General features: G+C 40.1%; 1 protein-coding gene across 1 annotated transcript in view; it reads right to left on the bottom strand.

Annotated features, from left to right (window-relative positions):
• The window catches only part of LOC139143798 (multiple epidermal growth factor-like domains protein 6), a 435,859-nt gene that overhangs the window by 277,544 nt on the left and 141,431 nt on the right, over positions 1-16,884 (bottom strand). The window lies entirely within an intron of this gene.

Below are 16,884 nucleotides of genomic sequence, written 5' to 3'. Positions count from 1 at the left end.
CGTTCGAGTACGAGCGTACACATTATATTGAAGGGGAAGGTCTCTCTATCGATGGCGCAAGCGCACTGAGCGCTTGTCTTCGCTGTTACGTCAGAGAGGGCTCAGAGGGAGCCTTGGATTGAATTTTACAAAACGATTATGGAGGAGGTCAAACTTTTACAATAGAGGTGGGGTTATATTTAACAAATGATTGTGTGGAACTGTGACATTGCCGAAATAGAACCGAAAATTTAAAAAAAATGGAATGGAATATGGTTCGTTCTGTAGTTTTTGTCAACAATAACGATGGCCGTGCTATATATGCAGGCTTTGATAATAATAATAATAATATTTATTTCTTAAAAAAAGCTTTGAGGGGGCGGGGTAACTTTTACATTTTCTGTGTTTCTTAAATTCCACCCCTTTAAATAATGGAAGCTCCCTTAAAAATGTGATAATGAACAGAAATTCCGGACATTGTGGACGAGGACTTTTCCCTGCACAAGGGCAAGGACTGTTCCCTGATGCACTTTAGCTCCCATAGAGAATACATGTAGTTCAGAAATGGCTTCAAGGAAAATGCACAATTCCGCACCTTACTCACATACATACATACATACATACATACATACATACATACATACATACATACATACATACATACATACATACATACATACATACATACATACATACATACATACATACATACATACATACATACATACACGAATAGCGCCGTCTCAAAGCACTCGTTGTTTGCCTTTTGTCGTCAGAAAGCCTGGTAGGGGAAGTGAAAAATTAGCCTGCCACGGTGTTGCATATGACCCGGTATTGTAGACAAGAAAATGTCTTATTTCAAACTCGCCTACAGCACACTTACGAACGGTTAATCCCGGTGCCAGGTTGATCCGGCACTGCATTACGAGATTGGGTGGAGGGACGGTGGGTCGTCTTATCGCGAAAACGTCGCTAGGATCTCGAGTACCAAACAGGACACAGTGCTAGTATCAAACGTTCAAGTTGAAATCGTCCGATGTCAGTATCCGTACTAGCTTGTAACACACACTCAATTGCCCAAGCCACTCAGTTCTTTTATTTGCGCCCTGCTCAATGGAAATTGTAATCATGACAGACAATGGTTTATACAAGACAACCAGATTATTAGGCATTATGTCTACTTGGTTATTACCACCTTCTTAGGGAATATACATTCTTGTATTTTTGTCTGTTTTCTGATAGACACAACACTTTCCTGGATTATGGCTTTCAGGAAAATACTACCTGCCAGAGACACAGGCTCCTTTCAATATGTAATGTGATAATGAATAGAAATTCCGGACATTTTGATATCCCAGGTGAACGAGGACTTTTCACTGCACAAGGCCAAGGACCGTTTCCCTGATCAGAAAGAAAGCCTTTTCAGGCCGTTGACAATGGCTAAGCCGCAGTATGCTGGAAGAAAATTGTATCGCTTATGATACTATCAAACATTTGGTGTTCACTTTACAATGTATATACTTTTGTGACGTTGACTATCAGGACTGTACGTCTTTTACATGTAAGTTCCCGAAGTAGCCATCCTAGTGAATAACTAACGAATCCCTTACTATCCAATACGCTTTTCATCACTGAATTCTGCCTATCAGAAACGGTGACATCGGTGATGCTAATATGTTCTCTTCTATGGGGCACTAAGAAGAAGAACAGGAGTTCATAGCGCTGTTACCACGCAGTTAAAGACATACAGCCTTGGAATGTGGAGTACAGAGTCGATATTTTACAAAATTAAATAATAATATTTTGAACAATCAACCGCCAATCGAGCAATCACACACTCACGCACGTGTATAAACATGTATATAGTCTAAAAAAGTATACATTTTAACATAATCAACTGCGTTGTCTTATATGAACCGTGTCAGTGTGACGCCTTGGACAACTGGGCAGAATAACGCATTGTAATAAGAGGGAAATCAGCATCAAGTAGTATGAAGGACGATAAGAACACCACGACAAGCTGCGAGAAGGACATATGAAAGGGACAACGTCAGCCATTTTTCATGAATTTTCTTTAATACAAACTTCTACTTATATTGTTTGACATGTTGAAAGATACTGAATGCATTTATGCAACCCCTGTTTTAGACACAATAAATGAAACCAAAGTTCAACTTGGCATACACCGAAATTAGGCAATGAGGCCACGGTATTACCACAAATAGACTGTGTCCTAGGCCTCAAGCCGCATTTTGCTCGTCGAGTGACCGTTCGGCGTACTCTCGTATCAGAGTATCAGAGGGGTCGTACAAGGAACACACCCTGTGTTATTTGTTTCTAAAATAGGGCAGGGTCAATCAATATCAACATGACATTTACGATATAGTGTCAACAGTTTAATTTGTAGGCTTATCGAGCCACGTGGTACTCTGTTTTTAGCTGACTCACGACACCATATCCTGATTTCCTGCTTAGAGCGTTTATATGTCTTTAAAAAAATCCTGATGAATGAATCAAGGCTTAGTCTATTGGAACAACTTTTGGACCCGATTTCACACGAAAAAAACTTACCCTCTTTCTATGAACAAGCCGATTGACAAGAGTGTCGTATTTGAACGGTATGGTCGTTGTAGATTTACTCCAATATCGCTCACATCCGACTAAAGGGCAAACAATGTCATAACGTTTCATGTGAAAGACACGGCGTCTGTAGGGCACACTAACCTCAATGGTTTAACAAGTTGGCATAAGCTTGCACTGTTTGCTGTTGAAATGGGTAGTCTATTTTTTCCGAGATTATTTGGTTTGTAATATACCCACTGTGGGCATTTGATCAAACATTGAATGGAATTATTCCATTCCATGTTTTATCACACACTTAGCGATAAAGCATATTTGTTCTCCAAGTGCATTGGGTTTTTTTCAAGTTTACTGTTCAACTGTTCAACGGATGGCAGACCTATTGACCCTGCTCAAGTTTTAAATGATGGATGTTTCCAATGGCTTGAAGAACAACGCAGAATAGACAGTCTACAATCAGTAAATCAATTTGTTTGGGGATACACCGTTTGCAACTCTGGAATTGCATCATAATATGACTTATTATCACATGAACTGGCCCGTATCCACACCTGTGTGACGTACACCAGCCCAGATAAGAAATCAATATTACCCCTGTTGTACGTCATCAACCGGAACTTTTTTCCTGCAATAGTACCGTTCGTACATGCACGTCGCGACACAGACCGACTTGTCGTGATCGATGCCGTGCTCTCATGGCATTTTGACAAAAAGGTGACCCGATAAATCCAGATATGGAAACATAGAAGGCATGTCAAACGAAATTTCGAGTCGCTAAAGCTTTAGCTATTCCCAAGAATCGAATGAGGATACCGACGATCGCTTAAGCTTTAACAGTAACGTCACGGCTCCAGTCGCAAGGTAACTGGCGACTAGCTCACTGTACTGTAGTCGAGACCTAGGCCCTAAACCTGAAGATAACTCCGTATTGCAACATGTAGGTGCTTTTTTGTCATCCACTTGCATGTTTATTGAGTATAATTTATGTACTTAAATGGCAAAATTAGCGATCGGGGAAGGCGATGAAAAACAAAAACAAGAAGTACTCTGCATGCCATTGTGGTGATTTTGATACTCCCGCCATCGCGTACCGTGAGAGCGGACGACCTCATGTGACCCCGTGCCCTCTCCTCTATGTGTTGATCGATGTATACACAGTGATTAATTGAGGTGCTCGGCGATTTTACGCAATCAATGAAATTTACTGTATTTTTTAACTATTATATGGCTATTTTGTGATGTTTGTCATTTTAGACTGCTCTAATTAAAATTTCGTTTGTGTGTTTTAACAGACGAAGTATTGTGTGAGGGATTACTTTCCACAAATGAGTAAGGCTACAAGCAGTAATTAGTTATTTTTGTCAGATAAGCACGTTTTGTCAGATAAGCGCCGTACAGACGTACGTGGCGATCCCGGTTGGCGATAAACCCGAAGATACACCTCAACAAAGCTCAACTTTATAAATGAGTACCGTAGGAATCGGGAAAGCGACATAGAAGGCACAAGCATAAAGTCATTCGACGAACAACGATAAATTTCTTTCATTACACAAATTATTCCGTTTTTTTTCTCGATCGGAATCAAACCTGCACCGTAAGGCTGCAGTGAAGACAAATAGCCCTAACTCTGCAGTGCAGTGCTGTAGAATCCGATGTATTTCGAAGTTGACTCGGAAAACACTCACAACAGACAGAGTTCCCGTCAAGTAACAAAATTGGGATGTACCTACGGGCGATATATGTGTCACAGCAAACATCAAAGTCCGTAAGACGAAAACTTGACGACCGAGATGGCCACCGGCGGAGACCGGTGACGGCAGTGCCCACTACAAGCGTACACTCTGTGTGTCATCGATCTGAATCTTTCGGGCTCGCCAAGGTCGTAAACTTGTGATATTTTAAAAGCCACAGCATCTCTAAGAATGATAACTACTGTTTCGATCGTGTCGTTGCATTAACTTCATAAATATAATTGTAAATATTCTAAATAACTCAAAATACTATGGTTATCCGTCGCTAGCGCGGTGAAAGCTATGTCCGCCGATGGCAGACTTGCCTTGGCATCGGTCCAGCGCGAGACAATGATTGACACGCGCACGTGACCGAATCCGTATGTCTGATTGGTGGAGATACCATTCGATGTATCAAAATTTCAGCTTAATCGGATTTATGAATGAAAGTATACCTGTAAACATTTGCACATCTCCTGGGTGACGGGCCGCTTTACTCATTAAATGAAAGTAATCCGCATAAATAAAACACAAAATCGCTATAAAATAATCATACAATTTGTTACAATAATTTTGATCCAACTACATCAAAGAAAAAAAAGAAGACTGTTTATGTGATAAGTTATTCATCTTTAGAGCGCTGCTAGCTTGGTGAAAGATTTAAGGTAGAGCAAATAAACGTGAATTTATAACTTTGAATGTTCTACCGTATCTTCTTGAGAGAAAAAAAGAATCTAGCAGTGACTTACACATGTAAAGCTGATGGGATGTTAAGTCTACGAGGCGCCAAATGTAAAAAAAATAATTTACACAATCATCCTTATTTCAGAGATAGAACAGCTAGGAAATGTATGTAGAGAGGAATTTTTAATATATACACATATAAACACACATATACATTGGCCATTTATGTATGCATACATATACATACGCATATAGGGTATTCATTTATACATGTAGGACGCATACATACATACATACATACATACATACATACATACATACATACATACATACATACATACATACATACATACATACATACATACATACATACATACATACATACATACATACATACATACATACATACATACACACACACATACATACATACATACACACATACACATACACACATACATACATACATACATACATACATACATACATACATACATACATACATACATACATACATACATACATACATACATACATACATACATACATACATACATACATACATACATACATACATACATACATACATACATACATACATACATACATACATACATACATACATGTCTGAACTTGGATAAAGGTCGAAAATTTACATTGAGCCTCGCTTTCGAGACATACAGTTGAAAACGAGGTTGAATGTAAATGTTATATATATTAAAAATTCCTCTCTTTATACATTTCCTGGCTGTTTTATCTCTGAAATAAGGGTGATTGTGTAAATTATTTTTTTTACATTTGGCGCCTCGTATAAGTCCTTGGTTTGCAAGTGTCACCAGATGAATTTTTCCAACGAATAACAAAGCTGGCTACCTGTATAGAGTAAGCGCAAATTATCAATCGCTTGTGTACCATGCGCTGGTTTATTTGACGCCCACGCTCGTGACCTGACACTGATAAGTTACACCGAAAGTCTGCAAGCTAGGAACTCTGTTGTTGGAAAGACCTCCACAAGCGTGAAGGTTTTCGAAGTTCAACAGACTACCAGGTACAGTTAAAGGGACACTGTTGAACAGCAGGGGCCAAAAGTAGGTCTGCATGCAGAGCTCGAAATTAGCGGTAGTCAAGCGTCCACGGACTACTAACTTTTCTCTGGGACTACCAAAGTCCATGAAATGGTAGCCTACACGGACTACCAAAGCCTGGGACATGAAATTCAGTCAGTACTTGATGGCGTGCCATGTCCGGTCTTTGACTTTTGGACGAGCTAAATGCAGTCAAACCCAGCTCGACACAGTAAGGCCAGACTATGACTTTGTTTTGCAAATTACAAAGACGACCTAGCGATGGAACTTTACAACAAAGTTTCAATATCTCAACTGATATACTTGGATGACAGGCACAGACAATGATGGCCAATGAAAACGTACTCTCATTGCATTTTGATCAAAATGCACCAATCACAAACTCCTCCCTACTACAGAAAGCCCATGGTCTGTTTTTAGCCCTGCTGAGAAGGTGATGGTCATTGCCATGACGACTATCAAAATTGGCATGCAACTCTGAGAATGAAACGGGTTGTCAATACAATGATAGGTCACCAAACTTTTTAGTGTCACTGTCGTCAATTATACCAGTTTTCTTTGGATAATAAGGGTGTGCAAGTATTCACATCAAAAGACTAACAAATCCACTTCATTGGCAGAATCTTGAAAAATAGCTTTTTCTTCTCTAGTTAATGAAAACAAATCCCTAAACTAAAATATGCATGGGCTACCGGCCATTGTCACTGGGCTACCAACTTCAGAAAATGGCAGCCCAAGTGGACTACCAGGGAAAAAGGTTAAGTTCGAGCCCTGGCATGGCAGGGCTGTGCGTTACCGGCATTATACGGCCTCGTGGTGGGAGGCCGTGTAACGCCGGTAATACACAGCCCTGCCACGCAGAGCTAGGGCAAAAAGCTAATATAATTTTGGCCGTTTCCGTATGTGAGAAGTTACTGGACAACTCTCCGTGCCCACGAGACTTTACTTTGCGTGACTTTGGTGCCAGCAAATTTTAGGACATTTTCTGACCACCAGGGACAAACCGCACATCTTTTGCAGCATTGAAAATTGCATAGTCACTGTTTTCGTGTAACTATATATGTCTTGATGCATAAGGCTTTAATGGCTGTAGCTAAGACGTAGTAAAGTTGTTAGAGGCGGAAGTTTTTTTTGACGAAGGTAGCCTATTGGAGTTAAATCTCAGATCCCATCGGTTACACATGAAGGGAACTTGAACTGCAGGGCCACCTGTAGCTAGCTAGTGCACTCTAGCTCTATGATGAATTCGTTTCAATGAAGTTTGCATGTCAATGCTATTTGTCAGAAATGTCTTACAAAATTCCATTCAAATTGGACAGAAGAAAATTATACTATGACATTTATATGTATGCCAATATGTTTAGAAATTTGATCCAGTAAGGCCGCCGGGTAGACATTTTGTTACGAGTTCTAATGTTTGGAACCAGCACCCTATTTGTTCAAAACGTCGTAGAAGTGGAAGAGTAATAGCAGTATACAGACTACCAGTTCTGTATACTACTAACAATAAACTGTGACTCATATATGAAGTTCGATCTAACTGGTGCCATCGTCATCGATTAGCCACTTTAACCCTTTGAGCGCCAAAGTCAATTTTTGTCACCGTCATAAATTATAGCTCAGTCAATTTTTGTCAGATTTTTGCCAAAATTTTGATAAAAAGCTGAGGCCAATGAAATGTTGTGTTCATTTGGTCCAAAATTATCAGAAAAATTACAGAAAAGTTCATAAAAATTGGTAAAATGTTGGACTAAAATTTTGCTTGGAAAAATACAGCACTCAAAGGGTTAACAACTTTTGGCACACTTTTGCAACTAATTCCAGAAAGGGCTGGTAGGGGACAAAATATCATGGCAAACACATTCGAGTGAATTTATTTCGCATTGTGATCCGCTGGCCATGAGATAATATTTCTACAGTTCGTTTGTGTTTCAAGCCAAGACATTCTTCAACCAATTTGTTTCAAAGTGGGTAGAAGAACAATGAGCAAAGAAAACCACGTTAATTGAACTTTTGATGTGGTTAAATATGGCAATTTTGCATTTCAAAAGCCATCACTCAGACATGCTTGACTTAGTTTCATACATATGCATGTAACTTGTTTTGTAACATGATCCAATGCGGCTGCCAGACAACCGTGACAACAGTTTTGAATTTGTCATTATTACCCGGACATTCTTTAGGGCAAATCTCCATCTTTTTGGTTTTCACATCAGAGACCATTACTTACACGGATGACAACCTATTTCATTCAATGCTGGTACATTTAGACAATTAACTATTGCATACTTATTTATTTGCATTATTTGTCTTGTGGTTAAATAATAACACACGCTATAGAAAGGGAAAGATCACAATTTGTTGTCCGCCGAAGGGATGGTGCCCGAGCCGACGGCGAGCGTACCATCAATACTATCGTCATTAGCGCCAGCCCGAAGGCAGGCGATAAATCGTGATCTTGCCGGCGCTAGCGTGTCTTATTAATTTTACTACACCTAACGAACACTTTTGTTTTCGAAACTTCGCGAAGAATATAGTCAAGTGTCGAGAATCGCCACATTATGCCCACTTACCCTCCGCCCAATTAAAAATCACCACTGTCCCCTAAGCTCCCCACTACGAAATCTTCCAATCGTCACTTTTCGGGACATTTGCCGCGCAAATCGGCAAACCGCCGAAAACAACCAACTCATAATCCGTGTCCTGAAACTGTGTGCTCTTTAAAGTTTCCCACAGAAGAAATTGTATAGCACGCCCGATAGCACGCCCCCGATAAAGTGTATCGCAAAGCCGTCCGCTTCTCTAACAAAAACCCTGCCCCCGCTCTCGCAAAAAAAATACTTCCGAACACCTCTCTTCACACACAGCGTCGTCGGCTGCTTCTACAAAATAATCCGGATGATAGATGGATGACTGCCACTCTCTGAGATTGACCTATTTCCATTCAGAATGAGATACACTCTGTCAATGAGCCTCACGCCTCGAGATAAAGGTGAACACGGCATGATTTATGTAAGGCAGCGAGACACTATGTTTCGTATAGGTCCTTAACAAAGTACATTGGTATACTTTGCCAGAGTTCAAGCCTACCTTTTTACAGTGTCCCTTGTCCGCAATTGCTGAATAAAACAGTCGTGTTTGTTTCTCTGAAGAAAATGCGTAGGTTTAACCATGGAGGTACCAATACCTCATGGTTTAACTTGTTGTATGTTCATCAAAACCTGTCAGTGATTAGAAACTATGGTAATTAGGCTATTTAGGAACTTCAGCAATGCTGAGCGGCCCACAGACTTAGGGGTCGTCGATCCTAAAAGCTGACGCACTGTCAGTCCCCCCAAACCTTCCCTCCTCAAAACGAAACTCCTTGAAGCGAAATTGGTCTGAGGAAAACTGTGTTGTTTATCAATGTGTGGAGAACACCAAGTTGTCTCTCACAGACACGTTGTGCAAAATCTACACAACCATGCATATAGATAAACAAACGCTACGTTTACACTTTTCAACGTTTCGAAGTCTGTATTCTTCTATCAGAGTTCTAATTATGATCTGTTTTTTTGTCTTCAGGTTGTCGTAATTTGTGTCCCATTCATTCTCGATGAACTGCATCGGAGCCGTATAATCACATTGAGTCTACGCGTATAAAATCACACATGAAAAGTGTCCATGTCTGTAAATGTAATGCCATTCCACGGTTTGACTTCATTTTTTTTTCGATTTTATTTTTGTTTCCGCAGACTTCTTATTGCGATTTTGACGCACATAAAACGAATTGGGATTTTATCCCTTTCTCCAAGGAATTTCGTTTCTCGTGCTTCAGCTTTTATGATCAACGACCTCTTAGGGACGGACCTTTAGATCTTGGGAGGGGGTGGTCAAAACAGAAAAAAAATTCAAAGCAAAAATAATTAGGAAAACTACTGACTAGTTTGCAAAATAAAAAAGTACATCAGAACGCAAAAAAATGATAAATCTGATTGTTTACTTAGAAAAAAAATTAGCACATCATGACTCACTTGGAAAAAGAAATCTTAAAAATTTACATTTGTAAAAATATTCACAATCTGATTGTGACCACCCCACCTCCCAATATCTAATGGTCCGTCCCTTAATATGGTGATAGGTACTGGTGTCATTTGTCAGCGTTTACTGCATGAACGGCTTCTGTCCGTTGCTCTAAACCGTGGCCATGGACAGTCCTTGTTTCTGCTGTCGCTATGGTGACCTGTATCATAGGACCTCTGTCTGTATGAAGGGTTTACCGTGTACAAGATAAAGGGGATCAGTATACGGCTTCCATAACGCCAGCCTCAAGCAGTTGATCTTCTGTCCAATTTATGCGATGAAGCTAAATAGGTCATCAACTTTGTATAGCAATTAATGGTGGTCTGCGCCAAATGAGTGTTTTGAAGGTTCACTTTCAGGGACATAACTGATGTAAAACGACACTCATTTTGTCAGCAAATTGTCATGTGTGACGATCACAGTTCGAGGGACGTGGGTCACTTAATGGGTGATCTATATAGAATTCAAAGTGCTATTAATACCCATCTGTTCAAACTAAAGCAGCAAATAAAAAGTAATTACGAAAAATCAGATGGAAATGATATTTGAACTTATGGTTATCCGGAGTTTTCCCTACAATCCCTTTATAATCCCATTTTTAACATGGCTGACCAACTGAGAGCGCATACACTTCCCAATCGCTGTCTCACACTCCGAGCAGCACCAGAATTCAAACACTCCCCGCTGATGGCCGAGTTTCCGTCACTACCTTTTACCGAGCGAGATGCAGCGTTCACCACGTTTTGGCTTTTTATTGAGTTGGCCGGTGACCATGACCACAGCCAACGGTGACGAATATTTAACGTTGAAACTGGTAGAGAGTGTTGCAGAATGGTCGTCGCGGGTGCTTATTGTTGCTGCACAGTTTGCCAGGGATCGAAACAAACAACTATATTCCTTCACCTTGCCTGCTTTCATGTAGGGCAAGGCTTTCGGCGGGAACAATCGTACTTCTGTGAACTGTGATTGTACTTTTGCAGTACCTGGCACGCGGCCCTGTATCAAATTATGTATCAAGCACTCCCCCGGATCACGTGATCAGAACACAAGGGACAAACAACTGTTTCGCCGTCGGCAAGGAAGCTGCACTGGGCAAGGTAAAATTGCGCCTTTCAAACATTGTCAGAGGCCTTTGTCACAGAACCGAGTGTTCTTGATCTCCGACAAGAGTACCCTTTGTTATGTTGTTACACATGACACAATTGCCCGACTACAATTGTACATTTCTAGACCACGCTTGATGTCAAAACAAAATATTTTATACGGCGTTTGTAGGCTAACTCTTCATTTTTGATGATAAATTTACAATGAGTATACAACTCCTTTCATCGGCATACTCTCTCATTCCACTGCAGCAAAGGCAGCTGCGTACTAGTTTCTGTAAATCTAACTTCCATTAAACAAAATGCTCATTTCTTTACGCCGACAACTGCTTCTTGTCGCCGCAATACAACAGTGCCGTCTACAAGCTTTGCGTGGTCAAAGATCACGTCAGAAATAGGACACTGCGCCACGGGATGAAAAACGGACCAGAAACCTTTGCGATTCAATGCTGATCAAGTCATTTCATGGAAAAAAAAAAGGTCGAGAACAAAACCTCATTGTAAAGAATGAAGGCCGGGAGACATCTGTGAACTGATACTTTGGTAGGACCTGACTTGATTACAACACCCGTCCTTGCCCCATGAAAGCCGACACACCATTTCGACAGCAAAGTATGTAAATCACAATAACCCCTACAGCCAATGCCCATTGGCGGTACATGAATGTTGGCAGTAGCTCGACTTGTGCCTGAATTCAGAGAGAAGACTTTCAAGAATGGCCATGTTGGCTAAACTAGATGTAGATAACATTTTAACTCCCTCCATGCGATCATTTAACTGAGTCTGAAAACTACAAAAAATCCTCTTGATAACTCCATATCATTCACATTCATTCATTCATTCATTCATTCATTCATTCATTCATTCATCATGAGTCATTTGTTTGTTTGTTTGTGCTTGCTTGTCATGGCACTCTATGCCTTCATCACTTTAATGTTGTAGAACCGTCTTGCAAGCACAGGTCTGTGTATCAGCCACCCTGCTTTTGAGGAAACGCTGGGGATAATTCACCAATTGTTCGTCATTCTGTTTCAGTGGGTTGTTGGGGTGTTGGGGAGTGAAGCAAGTTAAGATTCGAGAGGGCGCATCATTGCATTCGCATGCGCTTTGCTTATCGCACGGTCCCAATGTATATCACTTCTAACATATACATATATCACCTATCGGCAAGGACTGTTTCCCCTGTTATGGCTTTTTCGTTAAAATATGAGAGAGAGAGAGAGAGAGAGAGAGAGAGAGAGAGAGAGAGAGAGAGAGAGACTCATTCTATGTGGTCTTCTATGTTAACCTCAAGCCGTATACCAATGATGAGTTGCCGATACACTGTATAATCTATTAAATTGCCCATTCTCGGCATAAAGTCCACCATTCTATTGTTCACATCGGCGAATGGTTGATAAAGTCAGTACCGGGCATCCTGCTGTTACCAAATTGAAGGGGATTAGAGAGGGTATTAAGAGACATAAACTGTTTTCTTTGAAATACCTTACCACGGTGACAGTGATTGTACAGATATAGCGAGGGTAAAGAAGTATACGCACAGGCACGACATAGGCACGGCTTGTATTATAAAAAAAAGTTAAATACACGACATTTATTGATCATATTCATAGGTTCCAGACGAATAATGCCTGCAATATCCTGTGATAAGAGCGACAGAATTGGCTTATTATCGGCTTCGCGGTCTATAGAATTAGCCTGTCAGCGGTTTTGCGGTCTCTCAGTGAACATACTCAGAGGGATTATAAATCTCTCTCCCATTGGTGTATTGTTCTGGTCGATGTGCGATATTTGAACGGGGGCGCTTTTTTATCTCGTTCACGCGCGCGTAACATTTAACACAAAACATACAAACTTTTCTTGTAGAATTTTCAAGTTTTGGCGATATTGTGTCTCAAAACCATAGACAGTAGAGGAGATATATAGGTCACCAAGCCCTGACTTCTACGTTGCGACAAAAACTTCCCTAAAGCAGTCATATTACAACCATATATGCAAAACGATACCCTCATCCAGAAGCATATGGTTACTGTGATTTATTTATTTTCATTTATTTATTCATATTTATACTGGTTAGCTCCCTCCGTCAAAAAATGTACTGATTTCGAGGGAGGGCTAGTGTAAAATAAACTTTGAGAAAGCTTGAGAAAATATGTAATGAAAGGTGACACACAATCTCTTATCGCGGACATGTTTAAAACCATATAGTTTTGGTCGCTGTAAGGAAAGCTTACTTCAATCTCTAAGTAGAGGGCATTATTGACAAAAACAATCAGTACAGGCTCATGTCATATTGCCCAAAAACCTCCAGCGAAAATGTCCGTCCCAGGGATTGGGCAAGTGTCTAAAACCAGGACTGGACTAGTGGACTAAAACCGTGGTCTGGACTCCACCAGTATACTAATAATTCACATTGCTGTTGGTGGGATGCCTTGGTCTCAGCACGGGTTTATTGTTGCTATTTTTTGTTTTATTTAATACGTTCAGCTATGATATTCCCAATAAAAATTCCTACTACCAACCTTAGGTGTTTTGGTTTTATCTCAGCACTGGTTTTGTTCAGATTTTTTTCTCCTTTGCTGTCATGTATTTTGTCCTTTGACAACACGCTTAGCTTTATCACTATATTGCGTCTGTTATCTGTCACTCTCGTCAAAACGACTTGTTCACAGAATAAGCAATCAATTATGTTTATTATTCTGTATGAAGATTAATATTTAAATTCCTTGCCACAGCAGTTCCAAATGTGTGAATTAAATCGTCTGTGAATTGTATGAAGTTGTGAACACTTTAAGGTAGTATACGCCTCGAAAATGAAAGACTTAAACTTTCCATCGGAATGGCAGGCATATCATTCCCATAATGCATCCAATGGTACACACCATAGAAGCTATACCACCATGTCAGTGTTGTGCCATGACTACGTGAACTTTTGTGAGGAACGGTGTCGGTATTCAACAGGTGTGGCGACAGTGAAATATTTGACAAGTTGTACAGCTGCATGAAAAATAACCATTGAATGAGCAGTCTGCACTTTATTATATAGTTCAAAACCGAATTATTCCCCATTTTTACCATTATAACTTAGTCTCTATGATCTTTAATGGACTCCCAACTGTTTTAAACAACTCAGGTAACTATGTACTTCGAAAATAAGCAGTCTCCCGCCCTGACTAAGCAGCTGACCCGGTCAATGGAGGGTTAGTTACAAGCTAGTACGGCGACATCAGACGATTTCAACTTGACTGTTTGATACTATCTTTATTGCTGTATCCTGCCCGGTAAAAGGACATCCTAGGGACATTTAGGAGATAAGGGAGCGTATTGCGGACGTCAGGCACCTATTAAACTTCAGACCGGGGTCATCCATTTATGAATTGCGCATGTGAAAGGCAATACTTTTTATTCTTCTAAAGGCGTCGTCTACTAGTATAGTGCTATGGCAGACTGTTCAAACTCCAACCATTAGGCATTATTTTGATGACAAATTTGTATCTGCCTGGCGTATTTCACAATTGTGGTAAACTCCATGTGCTTTTAATCAGGATATATACATATATATATATATATATATATATATATATATATATATGTGTGTGTGTGTGTGTGTGTGTGTGTGTGTGTGTGTGTGTGTGTGTGTGTGTGTGTATATTAAAGGTAGCATTTATTTAGGCATTTTAAGAAAGAGTATGTTCAAACTTTGTTCGCGTCTACCCTTTTCGATACTTTGGATGAGCGACCTACATTCATGGTCGCCGAACACCCACCAGTGGTACTTCTGTTGACCAGAGCAGGTACTCCAGGTGCAGCCAACGAACAATGCACTTTTATAAAGGTCCTTACTATGATAAGATATATTGTGCATGACAAATAATGTGAACTGACTAATTTTAAATCAAGAGGGTAATTAATTAGCTGTTCATAATTTGCCCTCCCACAGAAATTTTTTCGACCTACCCTCCCACACTCAAACTTCATTTTTACCCACTCCCCACTTATTTTGAGAGATGCTCGAATTTACCTGATACATCCAAACGACATCGTATCATACGTTAGCAATGTGAACGTCACCAGTGCAGTTCTAGCAGTGATTCTGTTCATATTACTCCGCGCGATCATATTTACATCGCGACCACCTGGCTTTCCATCGGGACCAGATGGCTTGCCAGTGATTGGATGCCTGCTTGACATTGTCCTGAGTAGCCCACTTGCCGCTTTCCAGCGATACGCTCAAAAGTATGGAGATGTATTTAGCATAATGGTGGAAAAATCATCCGGGTCTTTTACTTAAAGTTTGAGAAACTAACCATTAATATGACGCTGTTCTTGCAAATGTATATCATGACAGTTGCTATGCCACGACACAAAATTCGACCTTAATTTTGTTTTCGCAATTAAACAGGGCCGATTGGCCTCACCGGAGTGATTGAAATTGTTTACAGATTAATAAAATAAATCATTTGAGTCACGATACTTGTAAGAGCAACTGAAGAAGTTCAGTGTGAACTTTATATGAACCCTGACTCGGGTGAATACAACAATTTTATAACTTAAGGAACAACTAGACCTTAAGATGGCACTAGTGAAAGATGGTTGAGACACAAGTGTGAAATCACAGTAATTCCGAATTGAATTATTTCTCTATTGTTATATCGAAAACCGAGGGCGAGAAATTTGGAAAACCCGAACAGAATTCGTACAATTGTATCAAACATAATGTCAACCTGTAGTCAAAGTTATAAAAAGAAATCAGGTTAAGTACGGTACTCCGGGTCCCATTTTCTAAGTAGTTTATCTCTCTCGTTGGACGACCACCAAGCGCCAGTTTCGAAGTGATTTTTTTTGCATAGAATTGTGGGAGCTCTCTAGACTCTCTGTATGTCGTCCCTCTACATCTCTTTACACCCCAGTGAAAAGGTGACAGGTTTGACTCGGTAATATTTGTGGCCGACGGTTTCTTCAGGAACAGGTGAGGTAAAAGACATACTTGCCTTGGGAGCGCCCCCAACCAACTTGTCCCTTATTCTATTCAACATAAGATATCTTGCTTGAAATATCCTCCATCAGCATGATAGCGTCGATGTCTAAGGTGTCCCGATGGGTACAGGCAAATACCACAGGGGATAGTGAGCAATACATTCATTTATTAATTATGATAAATAACTACTAAATTAAATTTTTTATGCTTCAACAATGTCAGCGTGTGCCGATTATGACTGCCTTCTTACATAAACCAAAGGCCAAAGTTAGAATATCCCTGTGTAGTATTTAAAAGAAAACAGTCTATTTCTATCAATTGTCCATTCTAATTCCCTCCATTAATTATTACCACTTGTCACCAACGCGGAGGATTATCGCCCTGTCTGAGCGGCTCGTTGACAGATCGTATGAGTATTGACGAGTATTTTAGCCAGGGCAATAATTTTCCACATTAAAAATTGGTGATTGGCAGAAACGCCACAGGGTTGAGCTATACAATGATTCATTAAATAACTATCATGTATTGGACATTTTACATAAAATTGTACAGTGCCAGTATCTTTCTAATATAGCTATGCCCACTATCTGTGTCTCATTTCATAGAAAACAGTCCATATCTGTTAAAGTTATTCGGTCACCTGTTTTTATATAGCCAATCACAGATTTTACGCGGGTGGCCGC

This window comes from Ptychodera flava, chromosome 11, assembly GCF_041260155.1.
Source record: "Ptychodera flava strain L36383 chromosome 11, AS_Pfla_20210202, whole genome shotgun sequence".
Classification (NCBI taxonomy): Eukaryota; Metazoa; Hemichordata; class Enteropneusta; family Ptychoderidae; genus Ptychodera; species Ptychodera flava.
This window is presented reverse-complemented; position numbering and strand designations above follow the sequence as displayed.